The sequence below is a fragment of the Aristolochia californica genome, unplaced genomic scaffold (genome assembly GCF_029961685.1).
Source record: "Aristolochia californica isolate CCGP_79_NKW_82.1479 unplaced genomic scaffold, dmAriCali1.0.hap1 SCAF_16, whole genome shotgun sequence".
Lineage (NCBI taxonomy): Eukaryota > Viridiplantae > Streptophyta > Magnoliopsida > Piperales > Aristolochiaceae > Aristolochia > Aristolochia californica.
The window spans coordinates 10,796,067-10,816,053 of NW_027181837.1; the positions used below are offsets into that span (position 1 = coordinate 10,796,067).

At 33.0% G+C, this 19,987-nt stretch overlaps 1 pseudogene; it reads right to left on the bottom strand.

Annotated features, from left to right (window-relative positions):
* The window catches only part of LOC137952573 (general transcription and DNA repair factor IIH helicase/translocase subunit XPB1-like), a 48,191-nt pseudogene that overhangs the window by 19,791 nt on the left and 8,413 nt on the right, over positions 1-19,987 (bottom strand).

The following is a 19,987-nucleotide window of genomic DNA, read 5'->3' on the forward strand; positions in this document are numbered from 1 at the left end:
ACTTATTTTGATGAAGGCAAGATCCAATTCTATACCAACTGTTCTACCTTTTCTGGATCTTATCTGTTGCCCTTAACATGGGTTAGAGACCTTAAACTTAAAGCAGACTTCATCCTAGGCCTTAATTTCATTTTACATAATAATGGCTCCCTTACCATTTCCCGAGATTATCTTCAATTTCATAAGAATTCTAGTACTATTCCTGTCCAAACCACCTATTCTCCTACTCTCACCTCTTCAGTGGAGCGTGGTGGTCCCCTAGAAGCAAAAGACAAAGAAACCACTAGTTGTCAATGTCCGGTTCCAGGTAGCTGCAAATAAATACATCATCCTACAATCCTAGCCTTAGAAAAACAAATAGAAACCAATATTGTTAAATTAGATAATAAGTTATTATGTTATGAAGAAATAGATGAAGCTTTAACGGAAGTTCCTATACACCACTCCCATACTTTTCTTGAAGCGGTAACACATACAGGCTTAGTTCAAGTTTCCGTCCAACCAAAACCTTATATCCAACCATTACCAAGTCCCCAGGATTATCCAGAAGAAGTAATGGGAGAAAATGAAGACTTTGATGATTGGATAGAAAGAATGATAGATTTAGACTATACCTTTTTAGATACTGAAAAATTTATTTAGAAATAATTAATGTTCAACGTAAAGATAAACAACACTTACAACAAATTATAGACAAATTAGACCAATCAAAATATTTTGGAGAAAATCCCTTAAAACACTGGGATAATAATCACATACAATGCAGGTTAGAATTATTAAATCCTAATTACATAGTGAAAACAGCCAACATAGAAGCTACAAATTTAGACAAAGAAGACTTTAAACTTCATATCACATAATTATTAAATTTAGGAATTATTATAAAATCCATAAGCCCCCATAGATCTGCAGCCTTTACAGTTAGAAAACATAGCGAACAGAAAAGGGGAAAATCTAGAATGGTTATTAATTACAAAAGACTAAATGATAATACAGTTACAGATAGTTATAACATACCAGATAAGTCTCAACTAATTAATAGGATTCAAGATAAAAGGATATTTAGTAAGTTTGATTGCAAATCAGGATTTGGGCAGGTAAAAATGCATCCAGATAGTATGGAATGGACAACATTCACATGTCCAGAAGGACATTTTGAATGGTTAGTAATGCCTTTTGGGTTAAAAAATGCACCAGCTCTTTTTCAGAGAAAAATGGATAATATATTCAAGAAATATGATACATTTATACTAGTATTCATAGATGACATCTTAGTGTTTAGCAAAACCATTGAAGAACATATAGGTCACTTACAATTAGTATTAGCCACCTTTATTCAAGAAGGAATCATTATTAGTAAAACAAAAATTGAACTATTTAAAGAATACATAAAATTCTTAGGAGTAAATATAGGACAAGGTCAGATAGAACTACAAGATCATATTTCTAAGAAAATATTAGAAATGCCAGATGATTTATCAGATACAAAAAAACTCCAAAGATTTTTAGGAATGGTCAATTATGCCAGACCTTTTATTAAAGACATAGGAAAAATTATTGGCCCTGTATATGGAAAAACTTCTCCAACTGACCAAAAATTCTTTAACCAATGAAGATAAGAATTTGCTTAAAAAAGTTAAAGAAAAAATTCAAACATTATCAAAATTACAAATGCCCTTAGATTCTGATTATCTAATCATTGAAACAAATGGGAGTAATCTAGGATGGGGTGGAGTTCTTATAGCCAAACCCCACAAATATAGTGAGCAAGAACAAGAAAAAATTTGTAGTTATGCTAGTGGAAAATTTAAAGAAAAAGGAAACATGAGTAGCATAGATTCTGAGATTCTAGCAGTAATTTATTCCCTAGAATCTTTTAGACTGTTTATTATTAATAAACAAGAATTTACTTTAAGAACAGACTGTGAGGCTATAGTAAAATATTTCCAAAGAAGCAAAGAAAATAAGATAAGTAGAAGAAGATGGTTAAATCTTGCAGACATATTACAGGAAATGGGTACAAGATTGAATTTGAACATATTAAAGGTAAAAATAATAGTATTGCTGATACTCTTAGTAGAAGATTTTTTGACACAAATATTATGATTAATTGAACAGATGGATTTTCCAGACCACGGCCCTTCCAGACCAACGTCCTCCAGATTCAATAATTATGGACAATAATTTCTTAGTTTTGGTAATAAGAAATTAGTAGTTTTTCCAAAATCTAATATTACTTTTAAGACTTTACCTAGCATTTAAGCTACAAAAGAAGAACAATGTTTATTAGATAACTTATGGCTTTCTTACCAATGAATTCCCAAAGATTAGAAATACTTTTTAGCCAGTATTAACGGACTTTCAAAATATTTTTCACTGAAAAAGAAAAGTTTTAATTTTCATGTAGTTTTCCAAGGTCACACTCCAGGAGTTTTTCATTCCTAGACAGAAGTTGTCGAAAGTATTCAGAATTTCGACAGACCTATTTACAAAGGCTTTAATAATCTTCAAGAAGCACTAGAGGCAGCCAAGTTAATTATTGGCATCAATTATTACATAGCTTCTTCTTTGAGACATATGAGAGAAGACCAAGTATCCTATGGTGTTGCCAATGATAATAAAATAATTATATTTTGTGACCATTGTGATACTTTAGCCAAGACCATTCAAATACTCAATGAAAAAAGAAGACTGCTCGAAGAAAAGAATGACTTTCAAAAAGAATATATTAAGACTTTGGAACAAAAAATAGAAGGCTCAAAGCCAAGACCACAGGTACTATTTGTACCCAGATCCCTACTAGTGAAGGGTTTTCACTAGTTAGTCCGGCTCAAACGATAGCCGGTAAAGACAAATCAACTTCGTTGATGGCTAGACATTTGCCAAAAATGTCAAATGAAAAGAAAAAAGACAAACGGCAGGAAGATAGTAAAGAAAAACCATACATAGACCCAGAAGAAATCAAGAAGATGATGCAAGACTATTGTCAGGAAAATCTGAAAGACCAAGGTTATGAGAAGAATAATTCAGACACTTCCAGTAAAATCGGCCCCACCGGAACTGGTACTCAGACTCTCCAATGTTATTCCCATGAAGAAGTCGAAGACTTTGATTATGACTCAGAGGCCATCCATAATTTAATAACACTTGATGGCAAATAGATAAAGCAGTAAGACTGTACTATAGAAAAGAGACTGGATAGAAAAGACTTAAAAGACAAACTTAGAAAAGAGACAAGATAATAATAAAAAAAACAACACAAAAGATTATTCAAAAGACCACTAAGCACACGGTATCCAGAAGCAGTTTTTCCAGCACCTAGTTTCAGCACACAAGTTTCCAGAAGCAATTTCTCCAGGACCCAGTTTTGGCACACAGTTTTCAAAACAACACATGGTTTTTCAAGATAATATCTTGTTCTTTTTGAATTTTTGTACCTCTTTTGTTAAGATTATTTTGTAAACTGCACATTTGGAAAGCATCATGAGACACATCACTGACGATGGGGCCCAATGAGCACCCAGGTGATTCTCATTGTCTCCCAGTGTCCGCAGCTCTTGGCTATAAATAGCCTTGTGTACATTTAAACCATATGAATGAAAGAGTGTCTTTCAGAGCATCCTTCGTCTTCGACCCATGAGTTCCATCTTCTTCTCAACCTAAGCGTTCCTCACAAACACCCCTGTTTTAAACAGTAAGTGTTACTCTCCGCCATTTTCGTTTAGTTTTCGGGACTTCCCTAAGGGGAAGCTTTAGATCTATGTCTGTTTAGATCTGTACCTTCCTCCTCTAACCCGGGATTAATCTCAGGCCCAGAGTAAAAGCATTGTGGTATTCCTCTGATGCTTCACGGTCCATGCATCCCTTGTTTCTGCCTGTTTATACTCAAGGAGATTTCAAGGCTTTATTTTTCTTGGGACTAAATGCTGGAGCTCGTGGCAGAAGCTTAATGCTATGAAACTACACACCTCACTATGTCTTGGGTTCCCCATACCTGAAGGAGTAAGCATAAAGATCTAAACAGCTTTGATCTAAAGTCAAACCCCTCGGGAATTACATTTCTTACTTATTTTCTGAAATCCACTCCATGCTTGTGCTCTTTACAACTTTAGGTATTGTTCTTATCTGTTTAATACTTAACGCTTTTATTGTTTGCTAAGTTTTATAGATTATGTGCTTGTGTTTATTTTTTGTGCTTATACATAAGGGTATATTAGGCTGGAAAATGCTGGGTGAGGGCTAAGCCCTGACAAACGGCTCTACCTCTTTGGAGCCAAGCGTTGCTCCCGGAAGCCACAACGCCGCCGTAGTTTTATGTTTATTTGGCTTGTAAATAAAATATTAAGACAGTTTTTTAGGATAGTATTACACATACTACCTATATATACTACCTTACTAGAACAACTAGAAAATCTCTTAGTCTCCTATATATTTTTAATTGCTAATATTATAGGAAGAATCCTAGATACATGATCTTTGTTTTTATGGCATTAACAATAGTTATTTGTAACTTTTTCATATTTAGTATTATCTGTTTCACTTTATCCCTCAATTCCTGTAGGAGAATAGTAGAAACCCCTAGGCAAGTTTTTATTCCCAGAAGGCAAGTAATAAGAAGATCTGCTAATAATTCTCCTTTAAATACTCAAGACTAAATTAAATTAGTACCCCCTACATTTGGTATCAGAGCCTTAAGACCTAGAACCTTTAAAAAAGTAGATTATTTAGACTTAAGAATTCCATCAAGATTTGATATAAAATACATAGGACCTAATTGTCTTAGGTGTCATTTTAATAGTGAAGAACACATATTACACGGAAATAATTCACAATTAAATACTATCGCAAGTTTAGCCAATAATCTACAAAGCAAAGTAACAGAAATAGAATTTACTTTGAACAAACTACAAGATGAATTAAGAACCTTAAGAGTAAAAACAAAAAAACTCTCTGAAAATTTAGATTATCTAAAAACTAGTAAAGGATCGCAACAAAATATTGATAAAGAGATAAATTTAACAACTCAAAAATTAAAAGTTGTCAAAATAGAACCTAGAACTTCATCATCAACAAAACCATGGCACTTTCACAGCGATGTAAAGGATTTACCTCAGAAAAAGGAAGTTCTTCTAGAAATCTTAATATAATAGATAGAATAACAGGAAGAAGAAGTGTAGACCAAAGAGATATTCCGTTAGACGAAATAATTGACATAGACCAAGATATTACTTTCTTCAGTAATAATCAATTAAATCTCCTTAATCCTAGACAGTTATATAGAATAGGACCTTTGAATTTTAATACTGGATTATTCAGACACTATAGGGAAATTCAAGTTAGTTTTGTAGGACACGATTCCGTCAACATAAACTTAATAGCAGAACAAGCTTTCAAAGAAATTAAGAAATTATATACTTTAATTCATTTAGGTTTAATTGTCATTGGGGCAGAAGGATTAGGACGAAAACACCTAGGAACCAAAACTCTGCTCAACGTCTATGTTGATAGATGGGCCGATCCTAAAAAAGCTATGTTAGGAATCACCGAAGTAGATATGAATCAGAACAGAGAAATATTTTATTGCTCCCCTGATTTCCTCATAGGACTACAAGATTTCAAAAAATATATTAAAATAGGTATTCAGACAAAAGGATATGAATCCTTTGTCGGAAACAATCTTTTATTATGTATTGGATTTTTAGGAAGATGTACTTGCTCCATTACTACTAGGTTTAAAGTTAAAATAGATGATGTCGTTAATTTAAAAGGTAACAAGGGAATTAAATTAATTAAGCCTATCAAATATTCCCCAGATATCTTAGCAGGATTAGAATGGAACCTTAAACTCAGAGAAGAAAAAATAATTAGTTCTAAAGAAAGTATTACGTATATAGATACAAAAGGTAATATAAATATTAGATTTAATAGTTATGAACAAAAGAATACAAAGGACACAAAATCAATTTCTAGCAAAAATTACGATTAAGGAGAATCAGAGACAGATGAAATAATATACACTAAAGAACTAGAATTAAAATTAACAGAAAAAGAACTTTTTCATTTAGAAGAAGACTTAATTAAAAATGGAAAAATCCAAGAGGAAGAATATATGTACTGTGACCAAGAAACTAACATCAGAATAGGAAAAATGCCTCTAGAGCCAACAAAAGATGAAGAAACTATAAGTATCAAAGAATACATGGATGAAGAAAGCTCTAATACTATTCCCCAAAATAGTTATACCACTTATCCACGAACTCCTCCTAGGGAAGTATATTATTCTGGTAATATGCCAAGGATTCCTTATAGTGACCCAGTAACTTTTGATACAAGATATATCCCAAAGGAAAAAGAAAAGAAACAGAAAGACCTATAAAGTTTCAAGAAATGGGCAAAGGAAATTTTTTTAATCTTTAAGCCCATGATCCCCAAGAATGGACAACAGTATTAGACCTTTGGAAAAATCAGGTAGTGTCAGACTATATTCAAAAATTTCAGTCTCAAGATGTAGAAGAAATGTACAGATACTTAGAGACATTTTTAGGAGAAAGCGTAAAAGCTTTATGGGAAAGTTATAAAAGAGGGAATCCAGAAGAATTTGGCCATCTAATGAGCCTAGGATCAAATCCCTATAATTTTCTTATTAAAGTCTATCAATTAGTAACAGGAGATGACCCTAATCTAGGATTTGTAACATTACAAAAAGATGCAGTTGTTTATTTAGAGCAACTTAGTTTACATAATTATAAATATGTTAAGAAATTTCTCCAAGATTACTTTTATTATACATGTATTTCAGGAAATGCTTTCAACAACGACTTAGGCACAAAGTTATTTAGGAAATTACCAGGAGCTCTAGGAAAAGAAATATATGATAAATGGCAAAACGTAGAAACAACAAATCCTACAGGAGTGTATTCAATAGGACAAAGAACCAAGTTTATTATGACTATCCTTCAAGAAAAATGTACAAACATTCAAATACAAAGACAACTTAAAGGAGATGATTATGGGTTCTATAAGCAGATATATACTACCCAAGCTTATGGTCTAAAAGACTCATGACAGAAACTAAGAAAACATAAAAAATACTTCAAGAAAGGATACTTTATCCGTAGATCCAAAAGTAGGAAACCATATTTAAACAAAGATAGACATGTTAGAAGATTTAACCCAAAAAGAACCTATATGAATAAACTTTCTTGCTATATTTGTGGCTAAACAGAACACTTAGCCAACACCTGTCCCAAAAGACAAAACATTAACTCTAAGAGATCCACCCTTGTAGAAAATGTCCAACAAGATCTCATAGAAGTAGATGAATACATGTCAGATACGGAATCTACTTATAGCATAGTAAGTATCCAAAATACACCTTTAGATTCTTCAAATTCAGATGAAGATTTAGTCATAAGCCTAGAAGAAAACCTTGACCTTATGGACACTACTTCATAATGTGTACATACGTGGTCATGGAATACAGGGTTAGATAGTAATCCTTGTTTTAAGTGTGCTTGGTATCCTAGCAAAAAACAAAGAGCTAAATGCAATCAGTGTTCCCTAGAAGCTTGCATCCCTTGTCTAAAAACCCTAGGTATAGAACCTGCAGACCAGACTCTCTCTCTCTCTCTCTCTCTCTCTCTCTCTCTCTCTCTATATATATATATATATATATATATATATATATATATAATTCTTTAGGGTATATTATCTCATCTGTTTCTAATTCAATATTGACTAGGTCATAATTTTCACTAGAGATTGATTCTGTATCTTCTGTATTCTTTTGTTCATATCTATTAAATCTAATATTTATGTTACCTTTAGTATCTGTGTATATGATACTTTCTTCAGGACTGATAATTTTTTCTTCTCTAAATTTAAGGTTCCATTCTAATCCTGCTAAAATGTCTGGAGAATATTTAATAGGCTTAATTAATTTTATTCCTTTGTTTCCTATTAAATTAACTACATCATCTATTTTATCCTTGAACCTAGTAGTGCTAGAACAAGTATATCTTTCTAAGAATCCAATACACAATAAAAGATTGTTTCCTACAAAGGATTCATATCCTTTTGTCTGAATACCTATTTTGATATATTTTCTAAAATCTTGTAGTCCAATAAGGAAGTTTGGGGAGCAATAAAATATTCCTCTATTTTGATTCATATCTACCTCAGTGATTCCTAACATTGCCTTTTTAGGGTCTACCCATCTATCATCGTAGATACTAAGTAAGGTTTTAGTTCCTAGATCTTTTCATCTTAATCCTTTTACCCCTATTACAATCAGACCTAAATGAATCCTTTTACCCCTATTTCTTTAAAGGCTTGTTCTGCTATTAAGTTAATGTTAACAGAATCTTGTCCTACACAACTAATCTGGATTTCTCGGTAATATCTAAATAATCCGGTATTAAAGTTTAATGGTCCTGTTCTATATAATTGTCTAGGGTTAAGAAGGTTTAATTGGTTATTGCTAAATATAGTAATGTCTTGATCTATATCTATTATTTCGTCTAATTGTATATCTCTTTGGTCTACACTTCTCCTCCCTGTTATTCTGTCTATTATATTAAGGTTTCTAGAAGAACTTCCTATTTTCGAGGTAAATCCTTCACCTCGCTGTGAAAGTCCCATGGTTTTTGAGCTAAGGAGGTTCTGGGTTCTATTGTGATACCTTTCAATTTCTGGGATATTAAATCTATTTCTTTATCAATATTTTGTTGTGATCCTTTACTACTTTTTAGATAGTCTAAATTCTAAGAGATTTTTTCTGTTTTTATTTTTAAAGTCTTAATTTCGTCTTGTATCTTAGTTAAAGTGAATTCTATTTCGGTTACTTTGTTTGAAGATTATTACCTAGACTTATAATAAGATCTGTGATAGTATTTAATTGGTGATTATTCCCGTGTAAAATATGTTCTTCACTGTTGAAATGACATCTATGGGAATTAGGTCCTATATATTTTATCTCAAATCTTGATGGAAGTTTAAGGTCTAAATAATCTAGTTTTTTGGAAGGTTCCAGGTCTTAGGACTCTGATACCAATTTGGAGGGGGTACTAATTAATCTGGAGTATTTAAAGTTGAATGATTTGCAGGTCTCCTTACTATTTGTCTTCTAGGTGTAAAGATTTGCCTAGGGGTTTCTACGAATCTTCTATAAGAATATAAAGACAAAGTAAAACAGATAAAACTAAAAATAACCAAATTACAGAAAACTATTACTAAGGCTATAAAGACAAAGATCATATATCTATGATTCTAACTATAATATTAATAATTAAAAATATATAGGAACCTAAAAGATTCTCTATGTTTGTGCTTTCCATAACCTTAGGAATTGTTCTTATCGCTTTAGTACTTACTGCATTTATTGTTTGCTAAGTTTTATAGATTGTGTGTGTTTAATACATAATACATAAAAGTATATTAGCAACGCTCTAACCCATGTCAAAGGTAAAGAATAAGATCCAGAAAAGGTGGAGCAGTTGGTAAAAAATTGGATCTTTCCTTCTTCGAAATAGGTGGTATATGGGTTATAAGTACCATCTACTTGTTGGCTAAAAACTTGTTTAGTTGTTTTCTTGAAAAACTGAGGGGGAACGAGTCTTCTATGGATGATACATTTTGTACAGCTAGAGTCTACTAAGGCATCTAATATTAAGGATTCTTTATTAGGGAAAACAATCTTGGCCCTGACAAGTATGCTAGAAAAAGATTTGTCTTGGTTGCGGACGTAGGAAGTTTTTGGGTCTTCTATGCCTACTATAATCCCATCACAGGATTCTTTTTCGATTGTATCTAATCTATGTTTGAGGAGAGTAATTCACAGTTTTCTATTTTTCTGGCCATAATTTCTAACTTAGTGTTATGTATCCTATTATGGATAGGCTGCTCTCTCTCTCTCTCTCTCTCTCTCAAGAAAAAAAAAAGAGCTCTTAAGAACTCAAGAACTCAGAACACTAGAAGGCTCTCCAAAAAGCAACCCGGTACTCTCCGGCACACTGATTTAAAAAAACACATGGTTTTTGAAATCTACTATTTACCAGATCTCCGGTTTGTAGACACATAGTTTCAGCCCATGGTTTATAACCCATGGTTTTGTAAAAGATAGTGGTTTTTAATTTTCGCTTGCTGTTTTGGGCACCTTGTTTTTTACTTGTAAAAAGTGTACTTTTTCATTTTTTGGCTTGGAATAACTCTCACCATCCACCTGGAAGATTCTGGGGAAAGTTTATTGTCGATGGGGCCCAATGAGAACCCGGATAAACACCTCTATTTCCAAGTGTGTCGGTAGAGTTTGCTTATAAATAAACCCCCTTGTACATTACAAAGGATATGAATGAAAGAGTGTTTCAGAGCATCTTCTTGTTTCAACCCATGAATTCCATCTTCTTCTCAACCTAAGTCTTCCTCACGAACACCCCTGTTTTTAAAGTAAGTGTTACTCTCCGCCATTTTCGTTCAGTTTTCTGGACTTCCCTAAGGGGAAGCTTTAGATCTCGGTCTGTTTAGATCTGTACCTTCTTCCTCTAACCCGGGGTTAATCCCAAGCAAAGAGTAAAAGCATTGTGGTTTTCCTCTAATGCTTCACGGTCCATGCGTCCCTTGTTTCTGCCCGTTTATACCCAAGGAGGTTTCAGGGCTTTGTTTTTTCTTGGGACTAAATGCTGGAGCCCGTGGCAGAAGCTTAATGCTAGGAAACTGCACACCTCTCTATGTCTTGGGTTCTCCATACCTAAAGGAGGAAGCATAAAGATCTAAACAGTTTTGATCTAAAGTAAAATTCCTCGGGAATTACACTTCTTATCTCTTTTTCGTATTAATCTCATGCTTGTTGTTTTCATAAATTTAGGCATCGTTCTTACCTATTTGATTCTTACCGCCTATATAGTTTGCTAAGATTATATAGATTGTGTGTACTTGTGTTTATACATAAAAGTATATTAGGCTGGAAACTGCTGGGTGAGGGCTAAGCCCTAACAAATGCCTCTACCTCTTCGGAGTCAAGTGTTGCTCCTGGAAGCCACAATGTCGCAATACTTTTATGTTTATTTGGTTAGTAAATAAAATATTAAGACAGTTTTTTAGAATTATCCTACGCATATTACCCATATATTACTTATATCTAGGTCTATTTTACAACACCTTAAGATTTAAGCTATAGGAGCATATACTTACATTCTATTTTTATTAGTAATAGCAGTAGAATTATTCAACTATTTTGTGTTCCTCCCAGAACAACTAGAGAATCTTTTAGTTTCCTATATATTCTTAATTATTAATATTTTAGTCAGAATTATAGATACATGATCTTTGTCTTTATAGCCTTAATAATAGTTTTCTGTAATCTGGTTATTTTTAGTTTTATCTGTTTCAGTTTGTCTTTATATTCTTATAGAAGATTTGTAGAGACTCCTAGGCAAATCTTTATACCCAGAAGACAAATAGTAAGGAGACCTGCAAATAATTCATCTTTAAATACTCTAGATTAATGAGAACCTTAATTAGTACCCGTCTCATTTTGGTATCAAAGCCATAAGACCTGGAACCCTTTAGAAAATTAGATTATTTAGACCTCAAACTTTTGACAAGATTTGACACAAAATACATAGGACCTAATACTCTTAGGTGTCACTTTAATACTAAAGAACATAGTCTACACGGAAATAACCCTCAACTCAAGAGTATTATCGATCTTATTATAAGTTTAGGAAATAATCTATAGAGTAAAATAACAGTAATAGAAGTTAGTATAAGTAAAACACAAGAAGAAATAAGAAACTTAAGAATAAAAATAGACAAATTAGCCGAAAATTTAGACTATCTAAAAACTAGTAAAGGATCCCAATAGAACATTGATAAGGAAATAGATTTAATAACTCAAAAATTAAAAGCTGTTAAAATAGAACAACCTAGAACAACCCAGCGTAGAAAACCATGGCACTTTCACAGCGAGGTGAAGGATGCACCTCGGAAATAGGGAGTTCCTCTAGAAACTTAAATATTATAGATAGAATAACAGGAAAAAGAAGTATAGACCAAAGAGGTATACAATTAGATGAAATCATAGATATAGACCAAGACATTACCTTATTCGGCAATAATCAATTAAACCTCCTTAACCCTAGACAATTATATCGAATAGGACCATTAAAATTTAATACAGGATTATTCAGACATTACAGAGAAATCCATATTAGTTGTGTAGGACAAGATTATGTTAACATTAACCTAATAGCAGAACAAGCTTTTAGAGAAATTAAAAAATTAAATACTTTAATTCATTTAGGTTTAATTGTAATAGGCATAAAAGGATTAGGACGAAAACATCTAGGAACCAAAATTTTACTTAGCATTTACGATGATAGATGGGCAGATCCTAAAAAAGCAATGTTAGGAATTAATGAAGTAGATATGAATCAGAATGGAGGAATATTTTATTGCTCCCCAGACTTCCTTATTGGATTACAAGATTTTAGAAAATATATAAAAGTATGCATTCAGACAAAAGGATACGAATCCTTTGTAGGAAATAATCTTTTACTATGTATTGGATTCTTAGGGAGATGTACTTGTTCCAATACTACTAAGTTCAAAGTTAAAATAGATGATGTTGTTAATTTAATAGGGAATAAAGGAATTAAATTAATCAAACCTATTAAGTATTCCCCAAATATTTTAGCAGGCTTAGAATGTAATCTTAAATTTAGAGAAGAAAAAAAATTAGTCCTGAAGAAAGTATTATGTACACTGATACAAAGGGTAACATCAATATTAGATTTAATATCTATGGCCAAAAGAATACAGAAGATGCTGAATCAGTTTCTAGTGAAAATTACGACCTACTCAATATAGAATTAGACATAGATGAGATAATATATCCTAAAGAATTAGAATTAAAATTATCAGAAAGAGAACTTCTTCATCTTGAATAAGATCTGATAAAAAAAATAGAAGAATAAAAGAAGAAGAATACCTATATTATGATAATGAAGCTAATATTAGAATAGGAAAAATGCCTTTAGAACCAAAAGAAGATGAAAAAATAGAAAGAGAAGAAACCTTAAGTATTAAAGAATATATGGATGAAGAAAGTTCTAACACTATTCCCAGAAGTAGCTATACAACTTACCCAATAACCCCTCCTAGGGAAGTATATTACTCAGGTAATATGCCAAGGATTCCTTATTGTGAACCAGTAACTTATGATCGAAAGATATATCCCAAAGGAAAAAGAAAAGAAATAGAAAGACCTAAAAAATTCCAAGAAATGGGCAAAGGAAAAATTCTTAATCTTTCAACCCATGACCCTCAAGAGTGGACAACAGTCCTAGACCTCTGGAAAAACCAAGTAGTTTCAATCTACATTCAGAACTTTCAATCCCAAGATGTAGAAGAAATGTATAGGTACTTAGAAACATTTTTAGGAGAAAGTGTAAAAGCTTTATGGGAAAGCTATAAAAGAGGTAATCCCGAAGAATTTGCTCATTTAATGAGTTTAGGATCTAACCCATATAACTTTGTTAATAAAGTCTATCAATTAGTAACAGGAGATGATCCTAATCTAGGATTTGTTACATTACAAAAAGATGCAGTAGTTTATCTAGAACAACTTAGTTTACACAATTACAAATATATGAAGAAATTTCTCCAAGATTACTTCAACTATACCTGCATTTCAGGAAATACATTCAACAGAGATTCAGGTACTAAACTGTTTAGAAAATTACCAGGAGCATTAGGAAAATAAATTTATGATAAATGGCAAAACTTAGAAATTGAAAATCCTATAGTAGTTTATTCAATAGGACAAAGAACAAAATTCATAATAACTATCCTTCAAGAAAAATGAACAGATATCCAAATACAAAGACAACTCAAAGGAGATGACTTTGGGTTCTGTAAACAGATATATACCACCCAAGCTTATGGTTTAGTAGACTCAGGACAAAGACCTAGAAAAAACAAAAGATATTTCAAAAAAGGATATTTTATCCAAAGATCGAAAAGTAGAAAACCATATTTAAATAAAGATAGACATGTTAGAAGATTTAACCCAAAAAGAACTATAAGAATAAATTATCTTGCTATATTTTCGGACAAACTGAACATTTAGCCAACACCTGCCCTAATAGACAAAATATTAACTCTAGAAGATCTACCCTTGTAGTGAATGTCCAATAAGACCTTATAGAAGTTGACGAATATATGTCAGACACAAAATCCATTTACATCGTTGTAAGCATACAAAATGCTCCTCCAGACTTATCAGATTCCGATGAAGACTTAGTCTTAGACATAGAAGGAAACCTTGATCTTATGGATACAACTTCAGAATGCACACATACCTGGTCTTGGAATACTGGGTTAGACAACAACCCTTGGTTTAAGTGTGCCTGGTATCCCAATAAGAAATAGCGTGCAAAGTGCAAACAGTGTTTCTTAGAAGCATGTATCCCTTGCCTTAAAATCTTAGGAACAGAACCCATCGACCAGACTATCCATAATAGGATACATGACACTAAACTCGTTATCATGGCCAGAAAAATAGAAAACTGTGAAGTAGAAATTACTCTCCTCAAATCGAAAAAGACTCCTACGATGGGATTACTGTAAGCATCGAAGACCCAGAAACCTCTTACGTTTGTAACCAAGATAAATCTTTTTCCAACATACTTGTTAGGGCTAAGATCCTTTTCCTTAATAAAAAATCCCTCATATTAGATGCTCTCGTAGACTCTGGCTGCACAAAATGTATTATTCACCGGAGACTAGTTTCCCCTCAGTTTCTTATGAAAACAACTAAGCAAGTATTTAGCCAACAGGTAGATGGTACTTATAACCCTTACACCACCTATTTCGATGAAGGCAAGATCCAATTTTTTACTAATTGCTCTACCTTTTCTGGATCTTATTCTTTACCCTTAACATGGGATAGAGACCTCAAACTTAAAGTAGACTTTATTTTAGGTCTTAATTTCACCTTACATAATAATGGTTCCCTTACAATTTCCCGAGACTATTTACAATTTCACAAAAACTCTAGTACTATTCCTGTCCAAACCACTTATTCACCAACTCTCACCTCTACAGCAGAGCGTGGTGGTCCCCTAGATGCAGAAATCGACAAAGCAAAATAAACTAGTTGTCAATGTAAAATTTTAGGAAGCTGCAAACAAGTTAACAATCCTACAATTTTAGCCTTAGAACAACAATTAGATAATAATATTGTTAAATTAGATAATAAGCTCTTATGTTATGAAGAAATAGATGAAGACTTAACAGAAGTTCCAATACAACACTCCTAGACTTTTCCTGAAGCAGTAGCACATACAGGCTTAGTCCAAGTCTCAGTCCAACCAGAACCTTATATCCAACCATTACCAAGTCCACAGGATTATCCAGAAGAAATAATGGGAGAAAATGAAGACTTTGATGATTGGATAGAACGAATGATAGACCTAGATTACACCTTTTTAGATACAGAAAAAATTTATTTAGAAATAATTAATGTCCATCATAAAGATAAACAACACTTACAACAGATCATAGACAAATTAGATCAATTAGAATATTTCGGAGAAAATCCCTTAAAACATTGGGAAAATAATCATAAACAGTGCAGGCTAGAATTATTAAATCCTAATTACATATTAAAAAAAGACAACATAGAAGCTACGAATTTAGACAAAGAAGAAGTTAAACTTCATATCACAGAATTATTAAACCTATGAATTATTAGAAAATCCATAAGTCGCCATAGATCAGCAACCTTTATAGTTAGAAAACATAGTGAACAGAAAAAAAGGAAAGTCTAGAATGGTTATTAATTACAAAAGAATAAATGATAATACAATCACAGATAGTGATAACATACCAGATAAGTCTCAGTTAATTAATAGGATTCAAGATACAAAAAATATTTAGTAAATTTGATTGTAAATCAGGATTTTGGCAGGTAAAAATGCATCCATATAGCATAGAATGGACCGCATTCACATGTCCAGAAGGACATTTCGAATGGTTAGTAATGCCTTTTGGATTAAAAAATGCACCAGCCATTTTCCTGAGAAAATGGATAATATATTCAAGAAATATGATACATTTGTGCTAGTATATATAGATGACATCTTAGCATTTAGCAAAACTATTGAAGAACATATAGGTCATTTAAAATTAGTATTAGCCACCTTTATGCAAGAAGGAATCATTATTAGCAAAACAAAAATTGAATTATTCAAAGAATATATGAAATTCTTAGGAGTAAATATAGGACAAGGACAGATAGAATTACAAGATCATATTTCTAAGAAAATATTAGAAATGCCAGATGATTTATCAGATACAAAACAACTACACAGGTTTTTAGGATTGGTCAATTATGCCAGACCTTTTATTAAAGACATAGGAAAAATTATTGGCCCTTTGTATGGAAAAACATCTCCAACAGGCCAAAAATTCTTTAACCAAGAAGATAAAAATCTGGTTAAAAAGGTTAAAGAGAAAATCCAGACATTATCCAAATTACAAATACCTTTAGATTTAAATTATCTAATCATAGAGACAGATGGTAGTAATCTTGGATGGGGCGGAGTCCTTATTGCCAAACCCCACAAATATAGTGAAAAAGAAGAAGAATAAATTTGTAGCTACGCCAGTGGAAAATTTAAAGAAAAAGGCAACATGAGTAGCATAGATTATGAGATTTTAGCAGTAATTTATTCCTTAGAATCTTTTAGATTGTTTATTATTAACAATCAAGAATTTACCCTAAGAACAGACTACGAAGCTATAGTAAAATATTTCCAAAGAAGAAAAGAAAATAAGATAAGTAGGAGAAGATGGTTAAACCTTGTCGATATTATTACAGGTAATGGGTACAAGATTGAATTTGAATAGATTAAAGGTAAAAGTAATAGCCTTGCAGATACTCTTAGTAGAAGATTTTTGATACACATATTATGACTAATTGAACAGATGGATTTTCCAGACCACGGCTCTTCCAAATCATCTTCCTCCAGATTCAATAATTATGGACAAGAATTTCTCAGCTTTGGTAATAAAAAGTTAGTAGTTTTTCCAAAATCTAATATTACTTTTAAGACTTTACCAAGCATTTCAATTACAAAAGAAGAACAATGTTTATTAGATAACTTATGGCTTTCTTACCAGAGAATTCCCAAAGACCAGAAATATTTTTTAGATAGCATTAACGAACTTTTAGAATATTTTTCGCAAAAAAAGAAAAGTTTTAATTTTTATGTTGTTTTCCAAGGTCACACTCCAGGAGTTTTTCATTCCTGGACAGAAGTTGTTGAAAGTATCCAGAATTTTAAAAGACCCATTTACAAAGGCTTTAATAACCTTCAAGAAACACTAGAGGCAGCCAAATTAATTATTGGCACCAATTACTACATAGCCCCTTCCTTAAGACATATGAGAGAAGACCAAGTATCCTACGGTGTTGCCAAGGATACAAAAAGAATTATATTTTGTGACCATTGTGATACCCTGGCCTAGACTATTCAAAGACTCAATGAGAAGAGAAGATTACTAGAAGAGAAAAATGACTTCCAGAAAGAATATATCAAGACTTTAGAAGAAGAAAACAAAAGACTTAAGGCAAAGGCAACATGTACTATTTGTACCCAGATCCCTACTAGTGAAGGGTTTTCACTAGCTAGTCCAGCTCAAATGGCAGCCGGTAAAGACACATCAAGTCCGTTGATGGCTGGACATTTGCAAAAAATGTCAAAAGACAAGCAGCAAGAAAAGACTGAAGAAAAACAGTATACAGACTCAGCATACATCAAGAAGATGATGCAAGACTATTTTCAAGAATATCTTAAAGAACAAGGGTATGAAAATAATAATTCAGACACTTCTAGCAAAATTGGCTCCACTGGAACCGGTACCCAAACTCTCCAATGCTATTCTCAAGATGAAGATGAAGATGAAGATGAAGATTATGACTCAGAGGCCATCCATAATTTGACTACACTTGATGGCAAATAAGACACTTCATTACAAAAGAGACTGGATAGAAAAGACTAAAAGACATAGTACTTTAGAAAAGAGACTGGATAGAAAAGACTAAAAGACATAGTACTTTGGAAAAGAGACTGGATAGAAAAGACTAAAAAGACCAAAAAAAAAAACAGAGAATATTTAAAGATGAATACTCTCTCTCTCTCTCTCTCTCTCTCTTATCCACAACTAGTGGACAGTTGGCCTGTATGTCGACAAAAGAATGTCACTATCATTCTATTTGGAAAATCTTTTTATATTTCCAACATCACATGGGATTTGGCTGCTAGTCGCCATAATTATGGAAGACAGTTGGTGCAAAACAACTAGCCCTCCAACAATACCAAAGATAGTTGGATATATAATGATGGCAAGGTCCACTCAGAGAACCTGCCGCCTCAATAATAGAGGCATCAACCGCCTCAATTATGGAGGCATCGTGTTACATTTTTATTGGTGGAATTGTAAAAAATTTGAATGCACCTTTGTAAGCTCCATCTATATAAGGAGCATTGTTTTACTGTAGAAGGCATCACCTGGAAAATAATCTTCTCTGTCTCCCAGGTTGCTTAGCAATGTGTTTGTGTTTTACAGTTTAAATTGTAAGTTTGATTTCCTTCTTTTCTTGTTGTTTTTAAAGTTGAATTTCCTTCACTTTTCGTGTATGATATCAGAGTCATGATTGGCTAAATAAGAATGTTTCTATATGACTCTATGATGTTCTTGATTTCTAATATCATAATTAGTAATGTGTTTATTCAATCTTGTTGCTTAAACATCGTTTCTTCTGCTCACCATCTTCCTGAGAAAGTATGGGACGTCACCCAAGTCGAGTTGAGTTAGGCCGTGTTGTCAGAAAAGTGTTGAAAACCGTGCATACTCTTAAATCATTGATAGACATGTACTGCATAATGAACAGTAGAATAGATGTTTAATTTGCTATGCTTTGATTAACACACTTCCTCGTATTTTATAATTTTCATAAAACATCAATAGACTCATATAGAACATTCATTTCAATTTAGTTCCAATGGCTTCTAGTAGTAGAAGATCTGTGAAGAATTCACAATTAGTTGAATATCGAATTCAACAAAAAATGAATACACGGAAAGCGAAGGAAATTCAACTTTAAAAACAACAAGAAAAGAAGGAAAACAAACTTACAATTTAAACTGCAAAAAACAAGCACACTGCTAAGCAACCTTGGAGACAGAGAAAATTATTTTCCAAGTGATACCTTCTACAATAAAACAATGCTCCTTATATAGATGGAGCTTGCAAAGGTAGATACAACTTTTTTACAAGTCCACCAATAAAAATGTAACATGATGCCTCCATTATTGAGGCGGCCGAAGTATGCCTCCATTATTGAGGTTGTAGGTTCTCTAAGTGGACCTTGCCATTATTATATATCTAGCTGTCTTTGGTACTACCGGAGGGCCAATTGCTATGAACCAGTTGTCTTCCATTATTATGGCAGCTAGCGGCCAAATCCCATGTGTTGTTGGAAATATAAAAATATTTTCCAAATAGAGTGATAGTGACATTCTTTTGTCGACATACATGTCAACTGCCTCTCTATAAAAGCCAACACGGGTTCCCTTACCCCCGCATTTCAAAATGATTAAGATGAAGTTCAGGAGGCAGCTCGTACTATGGATCCACTGACTCCCAATCGGGTTGCCAAACTGGGTCTCGCTGGTGTTGCCGGTAGGTCGTGATGTGCCTCGAGATGGACGTCTCCTATCCTCCAGTCTGTGGGGAATCCGCTCCCGGGTCGTCGCTCTGCTGCTTCTGGCCCGTCCTCTAGGCACCTTTGGAAGGCAGGGAGTGTGACAACTACCATGTTTCCTTGGTTCTCATCGCGCCTCTTCATGTTCTGATGCTACCGCACCATGCGTGAAGCAAGTGCCGCTTGCTGTTGTATGAGGGGTTGCAGCCACTCGAAAAC